The sequence below is a fragment of the Dendrobates tinctorius genome, unplaced genomic scaffold, assembly GCF_039654945.1.
Source record: "Dendrobates tinctorius isolate UK_male_01 unplaced genomic scaffold, ASM3965494v1 ptg000160l, whole genome shotgun sequence".
NCBI classification, from domain to species: Eukaryota; Metazoa; Chordata; class Amphibia; order Anura; family Dendrobatidae; genus Dendrobates; species Dendrobates tinctorius.
Genome location: NW_027361827.1, coordinates 29057531 through 29074475, shown reverse-complemented (window position 1 = coordinate 29074475; position 16945 = coordinate 29057531).

Genomic DNA, 16945 nt, shown 5'->3' with positions numbered 1-16945 from the left:
GAGCAGACGCATAAGTGGGATGCTCATGCTTAGGATGGGGTCGTCTGCGCTTACCAGCCGTGTGCATTCCTCAAAACACTGAAGGACTTTACAGAGGTCTTTCAGCTTCGACCACTGCACACCTGTCAACTCCATGTCTGCTCTCAAAGTGCCTGGCCGTGTATCCTCCCACAAATGCATTATGGCCTGCCTCTGTTCGCACAGCCGCTCAACCATGTGCAGGGTGGAGTTCCACCTTGTTGCAATGTCCATAATGAGGCGGTGGTTGGGAAGGTGGAGCAATGGCTGCAGCTTCTGCATATGAATGGAGTGTACAGGCGACCGGCGGATGTGCGCGCACAGTCTTCGCACCTTCTGGAGCAGGGCTGTTAACTCCGGATAATTGTTGAGGAAGCACTGCACCACCAGGTTCAAGGTGTGAGCCAAGCAAGGTATGTGGCTGAGTTTTGAAAGGGCTATGGCTGCCACAAAATTACGGCCGTTATCACTAACTACCTTGCCTGCCTCAAGATGTATACTGCCCAGCCATGACTCAGTTTGTCGCTGAAAGTACTCGACCAGCACCTCCGCGGTGTGTCTGTCGCCCAAACACATTATCTGCAACACAGCCTGCTGACGCTTTCCACTAGCTGCTCGATAGGGGGACACCTCGTGTGCAACAGTGGCAGCTGCAGATGGAGTGCTCGTACGACTGCGCTCTGTGGACGAGCTTTCGCTTCTGGAGGAGGAGGAGGAGGAGGGTCGAACGCCTACAGCCAACTGTTTCCTATACCGTGGACTAGGCAGCACTGTGCCATCACAGCTGTCCCCTGGGGACCCTGCATCCACCACATTGACCCAGTGCGCAGTGATGGACACGTAACGGCCCTGGCCATGCCGACTGGACCATGCATCTGTTGTGAGTTGCACCTTTCCACTCACTGACTGCTTGAGTGCATGGACAATGCAGTCTTTCACATGATGGTGGAGGGCTGGGATGGCTTTGCGAGAGAAGAAGTGGAGACTGGGTAGGTCATAGCGTGGTACTGCATAGGCCATGAGTTTGCGGAAAGCTGCGCTTTCCACCAACTGATAGGGCATCATCTCTAACGAGATTAGTTTGGCAATGTGGGCGTTCAAACCCAGTGTACGCGGATGAGAGACTGAGTACTTTCTTGACCTACTCATAGTGTCTGGGAGGGTGAGCTGGACTTGAGAGCTGCATATGGTGGAAGTAGCGGTGGACAGGGCGGACTGAGAGAGGGTTGATGATGGTGATGGAGTTGGTGTTCTTTCTGATGGCCTAGATTCAGTATTTCGTTGATATAACAGTGGGATTCCCTGACTGCTTTGGCCTTGCAATGACACCTCAACATTTGCTGCTGTGATAACCGGTGGGCTAACAGTGGGGGAAACAATGTAGCGTTGCTGACTACCTTCTTTGTGATCAGTTGCACATGTGGTACTTGAGGTTTGGTGTTGTGTCCATGCTTGCAAGTGCATGCTGGTTAAATGTCTAAGCTTGCAACTGGTATTCAAATTTTTCAGATTTTTCCCTCGGCTAAAGGTCTTTGCGCACTTCTTACAGATAACCTTGGCCTGATCATGAGGATTTTGTTCAAAAAAGTGCCACACTGCACTCTTCCTACTTTGGAAGACATTTTGCTGCCTAGCACGCTGTGCTATTTTGACCGTTTGGACAAGCTGTCCAGCAACTCTTTTGATTTTTGGAACCTGTTTTTGGAGTGCTCCGGGCCTGCCAGATAACAGCTGTTGCGATGTCGATGTCGGCTGTGGATGCTCCTCCTCCTCATCTGAGCTATTGGAAGCAGCACCCTCTTCCCTCAATGGATGCCAATCTGGGTCAACAACTGGGTCATCCATCACCTCCTCTTCAATGGCATGTGCACCTTCCTTTGTGTCACCGTGTATGGTGGTATAGTATGCGGGAAGGGGCACCTGAGTCTTATCAGGGTCAGAATCTGTCTCATTACACTGCGAGGACAATGTAGTGCTCTGAGTGAATGTACCAGCAGAATCATCTATCAGTGGCTGTGCATCAGTGCACTCCATGTCAGATTCATCTTGGCCTGGGTAATTCACCATTTCACTTGATAACCCAGGCATGGTATGTGAAAACCGCACCATGGAGTAATCAGTTGTATGGCCTGCGTCATCCTTCAAACTTGGTTGGGGTGAATGACACAAGGAAAGGTGTGGTTCATGAACATGAGCCTCCAATGACGACTCAGTGCTTTTATTTTTTACAACTTCAGAAGAGGAGGCGATAGAGCTGGAGGCTGAGTCAGCAATGTAAGCCAAAACTTTTTTCTGAAGCTCTGGCTTTAAAAGCGGTTTGCCAACTCCTAGAAAACTAAGCCTTCGAGGCCTTGTGGAGCCAGACGATGACGCAGGCTCAACACCTCCTGCATTCGGTCCTATTTTGCTTTTGCCACTACCATCAGATCCACCACCAACGCCATCATTACCAGCTGGCAACCCCAGCCCAATTCCATGGCCTCTTCCACCAGCCTTCCTCATTTTTGGTAAAAATATACACAAAATCCCACAAACTATATAGTAATGTAAAACAAGGTACAAGGTGTATATAGGACAGGGGAGACGTAGAATTTCTGAAAACACTTGTGGACACTGTTGGATTGTGAGGCCCAGTGAATATCACACCGCTATGTCACAGGCTCAATGTCGCAGGTGTGAAAAATGTCACTATAGGACAGGGGAGATGTAGAATTTCTGAACACACTTGTGGACACTGTTGGATTGTGTGAGGCCCAGTTAATATCACACCGCTATGTCACAGGCTCAATGTCGTAGGTGTGAAAAATGTCACTCTAGGACAGGGGAGACGTAGAATTTCTGAACACACTTGTGGACACTGTTGGATTGTGTGAGGCCCAGTGAATATCACACCTCTATGTCACAGGATCAATGTCGCAGGTGTGAAAAATGTCACTATAGGACAGGGGAGATGTAGAATTTCTGAACACACTTGTGGACACTGTTGGATTGTGTGAGGCCCAGTTAATATCACACCGCTATGTTACAGGCTCAATGTCGTAGGTGTGAAAAATGTCACTATAGGACAGGGGAGATGTAGAATTTCTGAACACACTTGTGGACATTGTTGGATTGTGTGAGGCCCAGTTAATATCACACCGCTATGTCACAGGCTCAATGTCGCAGGTGTGAAAAATGTCACTATAGGACAGGGGAGATGTAGAATTTCTGAACACACTTGTGGACACTGTTGTGTGAGGCCCATTTAATATCACACCGCTATGTCACAGGCTCAATGTTGCAGGTGTGAAAAATGTCACTGTAGGACAGGGGAGATGTAGAATTTCTGAACACAACTGTGGACACTGTTGTGTGAGGCCCAGTTAATATCACACCGCTATGTCACAGGCTCAATGTCGTAGGTGTGAAAAATGTCACTATAGGACAGGCGAGATGTAGAATTTTTGAACACACTTGTGGACACTGTTGGATTGTGTGAGACCCAGTTAATATCACACCGCTATGTCACAGGCTCAATGTCGCAGGTGTGAAAAATGTCACTATAGGACAGGGGAGATGTAGAATTTCTGAGCACACTTGTGGACACTGTTGTGTGAGGCCCAGTTAATATCACACCGCTATGTCACAGGCAGAAATTGGCTAGTGTATGACAAACTACAAGGTGTACATAGAATTGGGCAGAATAGGAATCTCCCTAGAGTGTAGGTCTGTAAGAACGGAACATGTCCTCGACTTATTCTTACAGAGTCACACACAGATAGCTTCACTGTGGCCGTGATAACAGCCGTTACACGGTACTGAGAGAGGAGCGTGCACGTACACCGCTGTCCGATGTCCGTAAATTTGTCAATCTCCGTGTTTTTTAAGTATACGGACTGACACACGCTGTCTCTCTATAGTTTTGAATGTGATCAAACAGCAAATATACTTAACTGTTTGAAAAGCAGACAAAACTAGAAGGTGGAGGTCTGTAAGAACGGAACATGTCCTCGACTTATTCTTACAGAGTCACACACAGATAGCTTTACTGTGGCCGTGATAACAGCTGTTACACGGTACTGTGTGAGGAGCGTACACCGCTGTATGGTGTGAAAAAATGCACGCTCAGTACCTCACCAGGACAAAAAAAAAATTTGGATTGCTTTTAAAAAAGCAGTTTGCAGAGCAGTGGGAAAACAGCAATGCAGCTATCAGGAAGCCTTATAAGGCAGCCTAACAACCAACACAGCTGATCCAGCAAAATATAGCCTCCACTTGCACTGCACAAACAGTGACTGGTGTGTTGTACAGGCAAAATTGCTAGCAGCAGAAGCAGTTTTTGGTGTCTTCTTCCCTGCCTAACGCTATCCCTACAGAATCAGCAGCAGCAGCAGCTCTCCCTATTCTGAGATCAGCATTAGTAACATGGCGGTCGGCGTACACGCCTTTTTATACCCCCTGTGACGCCCCCCAAACCAAGCCAATCACTTGCATGCCCTTCTCAAAGATGGTGGTAACTCCTGCCTATGTCATCACGTTGCCCACAGTGTCCGTGGATCCTGATTGGCTGAAAAAGGGCGGAAAACAAACTTTTGAAACGCGACTTTGGCGCTAAAGTCGCCGAGCTCGTGGCTGACCTCACCCTAGGGTCGGGTTTCGTTTCATGAAACCCAACTTTACCAAAAGTCGGCGACTTTTGAAATTTTTCGACCCGTTTCGCTCATCTCTAGTGCACAGTATGGACAAAGGTTAGCATAGCAGGGGACAGTATGGAGATATAGAGAGTGCAAGGGAAAGCAGTGGACAGGGGGCAACCATGGTATAGGCCGTGGTTCTTAATGATGGACATTGTGGCAGTTATAAAAAACAACAAGATGCCTAGACCTGTGGCAACCTCCAAATATCAAATTATCATATAAGAAAAATCAGGAAGTCATATTGCCATAAAAATATAAATTTTTATTAGGTAGTATTAAAATGATACAATAAACCTACTAAAAAGTTAAAAAAATGGGGACAAACAATGCAAAAAAGAACGGCTATTGGAGGAATGAAAAAGCCGGATGGTATGCACTAATAAGCAAATAATAGGTTGCATGAATTAGTCTCACAATGCGAGTAATACACATATATATACATATCAAGCAGCCAGAGGGCCTGCTAGCAAAGTGCACAGTGCTTAAAAAAACAGTAACCAACTTTATAATGCTCATTATGTAGAGAGGGCACATACTATATACAATAGTAGTGGCGAAAATATATTATCCATATGTGAACCATATTAGGAGCAATCAGCTCTATTGCCTAAAAAACAATTGCTTCAATATCCGAGTGTCCCAAAATAGACTCAAGTGATGCGGTAAGGAAAAAGCACAGAGAGCAGGCTGAGAGATAAGTAAAAATTGGCAGCTGAATGCAATACGTCGTACCTTCAATGAGCCATGACACCCCCCACCGCGTGTTTCGCGTGATGCTTCTTCCAAGGGAGCATGCGCACACAAACACAGCAGCACCTCTCTCGCCTGTGTGCCACCCACCCTTCCTATCCACGCTCTGGCACAGCAGCGGCCGCTGAATGATGACGTCATTCAGCGGCGCTCCTCTGTGTCAGGAAGCGCGGGCAGGAAGCAGGACGGATCCTTGCAGATCCGCTGCTATTTTCTTTTGAAGGCAGCAGAGTTACTTTGATCGCTCCCTGCCCGCTGCCCTGCAGGGTCCCCCATGGCAGTACCGGATCGCAGCTCTGAATCTCCCCGGTTCGGGGAACCGGCTGCTTTTTTAACAAGCGGTTCCATCGAACCAGGGAGAACCGGCCAAATCCCACCCCTGGGTGTATGTATAGAAAAAAATATTCCGGCACTCTCTTTGCAGGAGAAAAGTTATTTCTTTATTCACAAGATAGGAATCCAGAAAGGTTTATAATAATGTAACGTTTCGGTCTCAATTAGGACCTTCTTCAGACTTAATAAACAGAAAAAAAAAACAAAGTACATAGTCAGTCAATGTGAACTGGTTTACATACACATAATGCATCAAAGACTATAGTACATAGAAGCAGAAAAGATGGCTGCTAAACCCAAAAAGAGAGGTATCTCTATGTCATAAAGAAAAAAGCACGAATATATCACAAGAAAAAATATATAATAAATGATAAGCCTTTCATACATAGTACATATTAAGGAAAAATGATCAATCTGAGATATAGCACTACATAGTTTAAATATAAACACTATGTACAATCTGACTTAAAATTTAATAGAGTAATACTAATAGAGGGGTATGGAAAAATTAAATATAGCATCAGCATATATCAGAATCACAAAGATATGTAGTATTGTATGGCTGATGAAAAGAAAAAGAAAAAGCGAGGCATTTCTAGCCAGAAAAAAATAAATAAAAAAATGAAAATAAAAATGGGGAAAATAAGACAAAAAATTCTAATGCCTCTTACCCTTATAAACCTCCAGAGATGCCCCGTGTGTTCCCTTGTATAATTAGTAGGTGAAATCGCCTATCATGGCACTGATAAGAGGTAATGACATGCTTAATACTAACATAGGCAAAAGGAGCCCAGCATAGTGTGCCCATGAAAAAACATATTCAGCTTACCACAGAAGTGCAGGAAACGGGGTGTCTGTGATAACGGCGCCTGTCAGAAATGCGGGTGTCCGCTGCAGGTGGAGAGGTCGCTAAAGTGAAAGTGCCAGTGTTCGGACTTATATATCGGTCGTGTGTCAGGGATAGAGTGTGCTCATCTGGATTCTCTTTTTTAACCAGGGATTTATCTGTAGAAGGAGTCAATTGTAGAGAATGTTTCAAATTGAGCAAAAGACAATAGGCACAAAAATATAATAAAGGGTATAAAGGTAAAATGAGAGGTGTAGGCCTGGTGCTCTGAGAGCCCTGCCAAATTAAGGCAACACACATGAAAGAGACCCAACTTGGAGTCTAAACCTTTCCAAATAAATTAGGGGCAGACACCAGGAAAAGTGGCATCAATTGACCCACAGTAAAAATTTGTTAATGGCACAGGAGCAGTCATCGATGGGCCATGCATGAGGTGTCAGGGTCTGGGGCATCATTTAGAGCTTTGAATTTAAGTTTAAACTAATATGAGGTGGGTGAGGGACCGATGTGAGCCTTCTTTTCTGGGAGCCCTGATACATCATGCAACAGCTCAAATTGCTTTTTTTAACCACACTTGGGTGGCACAAATGTCAGCTTTTTAGACCACAAGTGTTAGAAATATTTAAGGATAGTAATACAGGTAGCTGACTGAAAGTAAGTGCAAGCCTGCCAGTCTGGGAGCCCTACTGCTACATGCAACACACATGAAGGAGACCCAACTTGTAGTGCAAACATTTGAAAAATAAAATATTTCCACACATCAATAAAGTGGCATCAATTTCCCTATAATAGAAATAGGGTAATGGGCCTCTGACACCCCTTACACTACAAGCAACCCATGAGATGGAAACCCAACTTGGAGTGTCCATATTTAAAAAAAAATTGTCACACACCACTATAGTGTCATGAATTTTCCCTTAGTAGAAATAGTATAAGGGGCTTCTGGCACCCCTTCCACTACAGGCAACCCACCAGATGGAGACCCAACTTGGAATCTCCACATTTCAAAAAATTATTGTCACACATCCCTAAAGTGGCATCAGTTTCCCAGAGTAGAAATAGTATAATGGGCCTCTGATGCCCCTTTCACTACAGGCAACCCAACAACCCAATGAAGATCCAACTTGGAGTACCAACATTTAAAAAAATGATTGTCACACACCACTTAAGTTGCATCATATTTCACAGAGTATAAACCGTGTAATGGACCACTGACACAACTTCCACTACAGGCAACCTACCAGATGGAGACCTAACTTGGAGTCTCCAAATTTAAAAAAAATAGTGAACACCACTAAAGTGGCATATGTATGTAAGGAAGTAGAACGTATTAATGAGGCAGTCCCACGATGTAGTAAATCAGCATGCACACAGTACTAGGGTGCATAAGTCCATCTAACATAAGGGTGAAATGCACACGGTATTCAAACATAGAAGCCCAGCGTGACCCAGGAGAAGCAAAACAGGAGAAGGTCGCTATATGTACCTATAGGGCTGAAAGTCCTGCACAAGTCCAGCAACGCAGCCCCAACAGACTCAGACACAAAGGAGATGGCAAAAGTCATGATTCCATAATGGCCACAGCAGCTCCAAGGGTGATCATCTCCACACCAGAATTCCACACAGTAGTTGATTCTTGCAGGCAATGGCGGATCTTAATAGGGGCGGATGGGGCGGTCGCCCCGGGCCCAAGGTTTTTTGGGGGCCCAGGGGCAGGGGCGGGCTGGGCCGGGTGGCAGAGAGGCAAATGCCCCCCGGACCGCTCCCCCAGCACCTGTACAGGGCCGGCCGTCCCCTGTGCTGTGATGCCGCCGGCAGCAGACAGCCGCCTGCGTCACATTCTATGAGGGGCCGGGAGCTGTGCACGGCCGTCACCTTGACGGCTACTCAGCTCCGGCTCCCTCCGGCTGTACTTCCGGGTCAGATGTCGGGCGTGCGCGATGACGTCATCGTGCACGCGCCGACATGTCCCAGAGGATGCTGAAAGCAGAGGCGCTGCTGGGGAGCGAGCCGGCTGTGAGGTAAGTATGGGGAACTGTTTTTATTTTTTTTTATTTATAAAATGAATTAAATGGGGGAGGGGGTGAGTGGGGGCTGTACACAATGAAGGGGGGTGACTGGGGATGTACATGATGAAAGGGGGGTGACTGGGGCCTGTATATGATGAAGGGGGGGTGACTGGGGGCTGTACACAATGAAGGGGGGTGACTGGAGCCTGTATATGATGAAGGGGGGTGACTGGGGCCTGTATATGATGAAGGGGGGTGACTGGGGCTGTACATGATGAAGGGGGGTGACTGGGGCCTGTATATGATGACGGGGGGGTTACTGGGGGCTGTATATGATGAAGGGGGGTGACTGGGGGCTGTATATGATGAAGGGGGGTGAGTTGGGTCTTCACATGATGAAGGGGGTGAGTGGGGCTGTACAGGATGAAGGGGGGTGACTGGGGTTGTACAGGATGAATGGGGTGAGTGGGGGCTTCACAGGATGAAGGGGGGATGAGTGGGGGCTTCACATGATGAAGGGGGGTGAGTGGGGCTACACAGGATGAAGGGGGTGAGTCGGGGCTACACATGATGAAGGGGGTTGAGTGGGGCTAGACATGATGAAGGGGGTGAGTGGGGTTGTACAGGATGAAGGGGGTGAGTGGGGGCTTCACATGATGAAGGGGGTGAGTGGGGGCTTCACATGATGAAGGGGGTGAGTGGGGCTGTACAGGATGAAGGGGGGTGACTGGGGTTGTACAGGATGAAGGGGGTGAGTGGGGGCTTCACAGGATGAAGGGGGGATGAGTGGGGGCTTCACTTGATGAAGGGGGGTGAGTGGGGCTGCACATGATGAAGGGGGGGGTGAGTGGGGCTGCATATGATGAAGGGGGGGTGAGTGGGGCTGAACATGATGAAGTGGGGGATAAGTGGGGCTGCACATGATGAATTAAGGGGTAAGTGGGACTGCACATGATGAATTAAGGGGTAAGTGGGACTGCACATGATGAATTGGGGGTAAGGGGAACTGCACATGATGAATTAAGGGGTAAGTGGGACTGAACATGATGAATTTGGGGTAAGAGGGAATGCACATGATGAATTGGGGGTAAGGGGGACTGCACATGATGAAGTGGGGGTAAGGGGCACTGCACATGAAGTGGGGGTAAGGGGGACTGCACATTATGTGGGGTAAAATTAACTGCACATGATGATGGGGGAGTGGGGCTGCACATGAAGTTGGGGGGGAAGGGGACTGCACATGATGAAATGGAAGGGGGGATAAGGGGCTGCAAATGATGAAGCGGCACTGCAGATGAAGTGAGTGGGTGATAGGGGACTGCAATGGATGAAGTAAGGGGACTTCAAATTAAAGTGGGGACATTAAAGTGGATCCCCTATGGCCAGGATCACGTTGGGCGATTTTGTGCGTATTGGCCGTAGGACTACAGCTTATGTGCAATGTCTTTTTAGGCCATGTCTACACGTGGTGGAATGGTGGCGGGTTTTCCGTATGGACCCGCAGCAAACCAAGTGCTGCGGTCCGTACGGCTGTCAATTCCCGCACGGGGACCGCAGCGCTCAGGTGGGAAGGGGAGTACAGGGGCCCAGGTTTTATGAACAGCCCCGGGCCCATAGTCCACTTAATCCGCCACTGCTTGCAGGGCAGTAGGCAGCAGAATGTAGAGGGGAAGAGCACCGAGTAACGAGCAGCAGCCACAGCAGGGAGTCCGCTAGCAGATGGGCAGGAGCCAGGCAGCCACAAAATACTCAGGACAGGAGAGCACATGACCCGGACTTAAATAATCAGGACAGACAAGAAGTTCCATGACAGGACGAGATCCAAGACTCCATCTTGGATCAGGGCGAACAGGTGCAAGGAAGTCCGGAATCCTTACACACTGGCTCAAGATTGCATGGACCAGGGATCATCCCACTGAACGCTCACTTTTTTTTTTTACCATGGGTATAATACTACTCAGACAACACAGGGTTAGAGTAAAACAGTGTGGCAATACTATATTGAACCACAAGCAGATAATAACACATAGAACTGTCCCAACAAAATACCCTAAATGGTCCAAAATTACAGAATTTCACCCTTCCACTGACTCGCCCAGATTAAAGCAGCTGCGACTTCAAGCGCCAACTACCTCTACCCATGGCACGCACAGAGAGAAGGTAACAACAGGTAACAACAAGCTTAGGAAGCTGACAGTCCATTGAGGTACGAGGCCAGGTGACCTGACTTCTCTCAACATCTGCATGGAGCCACAATAGTCAATCAGCATATTATCAAACACTGTTCAATGGCACCACACCCTTGTCTTGCAGAAATAACAGAGAATAAGTTACAACAAAAAGTAACTCAAACGTCAACATCCAGGCTCATACGAACAATAGTCTTTGCTTCTTGACCAACCAAAGGCAAACACATAAATTCAAAAGTCAGCATAAAGATAAAAGTCTATGCATACTTGCTTACTTAAACTTACATCTGACATAATTAAGAAGAAATGCTGTGTTGTCACATTGCTCCCCCATCTTAATTAGCCAGATGTGATAGACTTTCAATCATCCTTCTCTACTTACCGGCGACTATCCATCAGCATGTCTTGAAGCACAGACATGATTACACATATCATGCAGTTTCCTCAGAGCATATTTCATGTTTTTCTTTGCGAATAAACTCTGCACGTAATTGATGAGAACCGACTCGTATCCATTGTGTCAACACATGGTGTCCTCCACATCAAGTGGTTTCTGGATTAAATCCAATCAAGTGTCAGTGGCCTGGCATTCTCTTAAAGCTGGCACAGCACCTTTAGTTGCCATTTCTTTTATAGTTGCAGCTTTTTGTTGCAGTTATACATCCACTCTGGTCCTCTTCCCAAGGCAGAGCTGGTGGGGTTTGACATAGTGGCATATGAAACCTGGTGTGCATGCCTCACCTATGGTCTGCTGGGTCTTTTTGTATCTGTATGCCTTCCTGGCTTTGGAGCCCTGGGATGGTGTCTATGAACATCAGTCCCCTGCAGCTCTCCATATCCGTCGGGCTGAGTAGTATCCCGCTGCTACCACCAAAATGTGGAGACATGGGGGGATCAACTGGTGCTGTAGTCCACTGGCCCACGACCGCATGTACCAGGGATCATCCCACTGAATGCCTGCTCACCTTTTACTCTGAGCATAATATTACTCAGATAACACAGAGTGAGGGTAAAACAGTGCAGTAATACTTAATTGAACCACGAACAGACAGTAACACATAGAACAGGCCCAGCAAAATACCCAAGATGGTCCATACTTACAGAGTCTCAGCCTTCTGTTGACTCGCCGAGATTAAAGCAGCTGCGACTTCCAGGGCTGGCTACCCCCACCTGTTACACACACAGAGAGGAGGTAATGACAAGCTTAGGAAGCTGACGGTCTACTGAGGTATGAGGCCAGGTGACCAGAGGGTCACAACCTGTCTTCTCCAAAGATCTCCATGGAGACAGGTGACCGGTGGACCCCAAACCTGGCTTTCCCAAACGTATCCATCGGGCTCAGGTGACTGGTGGGTCCAAATCCTGGCTTCACTAAATGTATCCATGGGTTCAGTGATGGTCAGAGCACCAGGACTACGTTTGTCATTCATTCATCTGTTACTGATCAATGTTAAAGCCAAAAATGCTGGCCCAAGCCCTGTCCCATGCATTCATGCTGCACAATTATACTATTTGTACTCTGGGTCAATTGATGCCACATTTCCTGGTGTTAACCTCTAGTTTGAGCTGTTTTGAAATATTTTTGGCCTCAATGAAGGCGTTGTCTATGTGTTTGGTTTTGCCTTCTATTGTATTACTTGGGGTTCGGATATATTCGTTGAACCGTACAGCGAACATGTTCGGTGAACATCAGTTTGTTCATTGATCTGAACCTTGAAAAGTTCGCTCATCTTTACCCAGGAGGCATGACCGCTTGAAGATGCTCAAATTAATCCCCAATTATCATCAGAACAGAGGTCCTAATTGTGTGATATAATGGCTCTCTATCTAGACATATTCATCAGGAAGGACTTCCCTGGCCGTTCATCAAGTAAACAAAGGCAACCCCAACCATCAGATAGTCAGTATACCGGGTTTCTTTACAGGTAAAGGCAGATATTCAGAGGGAAACAGAGGAAATATTGAAACTGGGGGTAAGACGAAAGTCCAAAAGTAAGTGGGCCTCCCTAATTGTAATTGTTCCGAAACAGGACCAGACCATATTTTGTGGCTACTACAAAACTTGCGATCATCTGATCACTCGTGCTATGCACCGTATTGCCACAGGATTGCTGTATATAACAAATATCATGGTCCCCTATGAATGGCAGTCACAAACTGGTTTTCACAGGAGTACCATTATGACAGCCACGCGGGTCATCAGCAGACTTCTGGTCATAATGGCAACCTATCAGCGAACCACGATCATTTCACTGCGGCACCAATGGACACACAGAACGGTTAGTCCACCTGCACATTAAATGCTACTGTCACAGATTGACAGCGGCATTTAACAGTTTAACAGCCGCTGACAGAACCACGCTCCTCTCGGCTGTTCGAGGCAGATGATGGTTGAATAACACAAGTAGACAACATTGATTGTAATATGTTTATCAACAATTTATGAATATTAAAGTTCAAATGTCCAACGCCATATCCATTGCTGGGCAGCTCTGAAAAAAACACTTGTAGAGATTCTCCAGGTCTTGGAAACTGCATCTGCTCATGTTCTCAGCGCAGGTCAGTGCAGATATTCACCTTTTTCTTCCGAGATGTGTCATGCCTGTATAGAAGCGATAAGTCGCCTTTCTCATTAACCTGAAAACAATTAAAAGGCATGTTTTAAAAAAACTAGACAATATGCACTGGTTATCAAATGAAACAAACTCAGCAAAGGCAACTTCAGCATTATATTTCTGGTCATCAGCTGAAGTTGAAATCGACATGAAATATTGCATTATATATTGTCTGCAAAAAGGGCCAATCTGGAAATTGAAAAAAGGAAGTTGCCAATATTAGTGTAATGATAGAAAAATGCAATATGAGCCATATGACTGGTGAGAGCACTCACAATAGATCTGTACGGCTTGTAATGTCTGAGGGACTTATCTCGCCCGTCAGATTGTGTGTTGGCGATTCTTCCGCAGCAGTAGGCTGATAACTTTCATTATTTCCTGCTTTTCTCAACCAGAATTAAAAAATTGTACAGCAAGAAAACATAATTATAAGAAATACAGTAATAAAAACTGTTTTACATTTCTTCTATTATTACACCTTGCTTACACTATCATGTCCTCGCTGTTGCTCTTCTTGAAAACAAGAATGATTGTTACTTACAATGATTTAGTATTGACATGAAGAACATATATAAATGGAGGAAAACCACAGAAATATTTACCTGGAAAATACATGGTGGAAGCTTTGTGTCAATCAGAATAGGTGGATTCTGAACATTTGCTGTTAGCTGCTTGTGATGAAGATGTAAACTGATTGTCTCCCTATGTGGGGAAAAAAAGGCAAAGTATATAAAAACATTTAAAGTTTAAATGATAAAACTCAATAAGAGACTAAATTAGAGACTCAAGACTCTCAATATTTTAAAAATCACTTATTATAGATTGCTGACGATAGTGGAGGCTCCGTTCTTACCTCCATCACAGGTAGATGAGATGACGATATTTAGATAAGTCTCATTATTCAAATAATAAGCCTGAAAATATAAAGAAAAATAATTACATCCAACAAAGCTTAAACTCATAGAAGCTTTTCCAAAGCATTGTAGATAGATGCTGGGAATTGTCAATCATTCCATATCCAGCAAGTTATGGAAAATGTAACCGGGGTTTATCTGGTAGCCTATGAGGACGCATTCCGGATATTTACTGCTAATTGCTGGTGATGAACACAGATATTCAATGTCTCACTACTCAGGGAAAATATATAAAAGTGTCTGAACTTTAAATTATAAAGAAACAAAATTAGAGACTGAATATTCTGAAGAATAGTTACATGTTTAGCTGATGGACAGTTGACGTAATCGTCCTCCGCATCGGCGACAGAAACATTTGTTGTCGGCTATTTTTTGAAAACGCCCAATTCTGCAAAGATAAGAGGAATATTGGTTACCGGAGTGGAATGAATGTTCATTTATACCATGGATTTTATTAAAAAGAACAAATTGAAACCAATATATTAAGATCTGGCCCCAGCACAGAAAATAAAACATGTAACATCCTAAACCCTACGGCTCCGAGGTCAGTCCACTCTGATAGTAGTAAAGTATAAAAGCATTCTACCAACAGAACCGCACGGACGTCTCCGCAGTGATTGTGTGTCATGAGGAGATAAATCATAAAATCCACTTACTCTTTATCACACAGGTCGCATTTATACTTGTACTTATAGTGGATGGTATAACTGTGATGTTCTGTCACTTTTGGCAGCTCGGGATGGATACGATTTACCCTCCTGGTGAGAGCCTGCCACCACGGGCCGTGGTTGTCTCTTTGTTCACCGATGATTATCCAACAGGCCGCATGGCACAACTCGTGCACAAGTGTGGATCGTACTCGCACTAAAACAAGAGGTTATACAGTTATGAGAAAATCTGAGTACACCCTGATTGAACTGTTTGGTTTTACATATCAGGACAAAATACATCCTGATATGAACAACACGTGACAAGTCAACCGTGCCATTAGTTACCAAAAAATACTTACAAATGCAGTAGCAGAGAGTGAAAAATAAGTACACCCCATGAATCAATAGCTTTTAGAATCATCTTTAGCAGCAATAATTTGAAGTTGCATCAATGGTGTACTTAATTTATCACACATTGCTCTGGAATTTTGACTAAGTTTTTAAAGAAAAAAAAACCCACTACATCATTATTTATTTATCATGTTGTTTTCTGAGATTGAATTTCCCTACTTTTAGGACTTTCTAAGGACCTGATACTTTTTTTTAATTTTCTCCTGATATGTAAAATATTAGAATTCATAGAGGGTGTACTTAGTTTTTCTTATGACAGTATGTACAGTGATCTTATAAGATGTATTACATCACAAGCAGCAGTTTTTTGCTCTGTATACAGGTTGTCTTATGAAGCCGCAGGATGGATGTGATGTGAAACCTACTGGCAGAATCCAAGACTTTCTCAGAAAGCTCAATAACTGAGACTCGGCGGTTGTTATCCAGCTTGTTCCAGCACTGAGCGGATGTTGATGTCAGCCTCTTGCTCCATGAAATGTCCATTTTCATAGGGAGCTAAAATAGAGGAAACAAATTCCATTACATCATTAAACTCTTTGACCCCAGTCTTACAAAGTCCCCAACTCTCATGTGTGATTTACAGCACTGGTCTACTTGTATGGGGCATGGGGTCTACCGAGAGATCCAAGATGTGAGAACAAAAATAAAAATAAACTTTTTTGAAAATGTCCAAATATCAACTAAATGGTTTTTATATATGTAAAAATCCTGCGAACTTCAAGCCAAAAGTTGCTAATCTTTTTGTCTCTGCGCGGTGGATCATCTAAGGTATCCTCTCATCCCACAGATAAGAAGAAGGTGATGACATTTACCAAACTAAGTGAGATTTACCTGATATATTCCATAACTATATTACAGAAACATGACAAAGGGGTTATGATACCCTTCAGAAAGTTATAGATATCTTTCTTGGAATTTGTTGTTTAATGGGGGAGATAATAGAGAAGTCATGTATCACCCAGAAACCGATGAAAAGATGTGATACCTTATTCCTGAAGACTGTCCTGTTGTACAGATTGTACAGTCGCTCCACCAGCTCATTCTTTGTTTCCTGGAAGTTGGTAACATAGATGGAGGTGGGAGAAATAATCTCTTCCAGGAAACAGCTGGGGATGTTACATAGTGGTGTCCTGGGTAAGATAAGGAATCATATATAAATCCACAGGAAACATCTTGCCTAGTTCATGGCTTTATATAGAGGTAGATGCACCTGGCATAACTTACCTCTCCTCTGTATCAGAGATCTCCTCGCTGTCAGATGGTGAATTATCTGTACAGAAATATTGAAGCGTGAAAATACTTTTTATAAGGTTCAAATCAGACATGTTAGTATGCAGGTCCGTACCAGAGAGAGGTCTATAGATTATATAGAGTGTAGACCACTAATAAGACTATGAATATGGGATCTGACCAAAGCAGAACACGTAGCTGACCAGACCACCAGAAATCCACAGGATCATCCATTGGGATCAGGTTCTGAAATTATAATGGGGTTCAACAACAACAGGGCCTATAAACTCTCAGACGTCTATT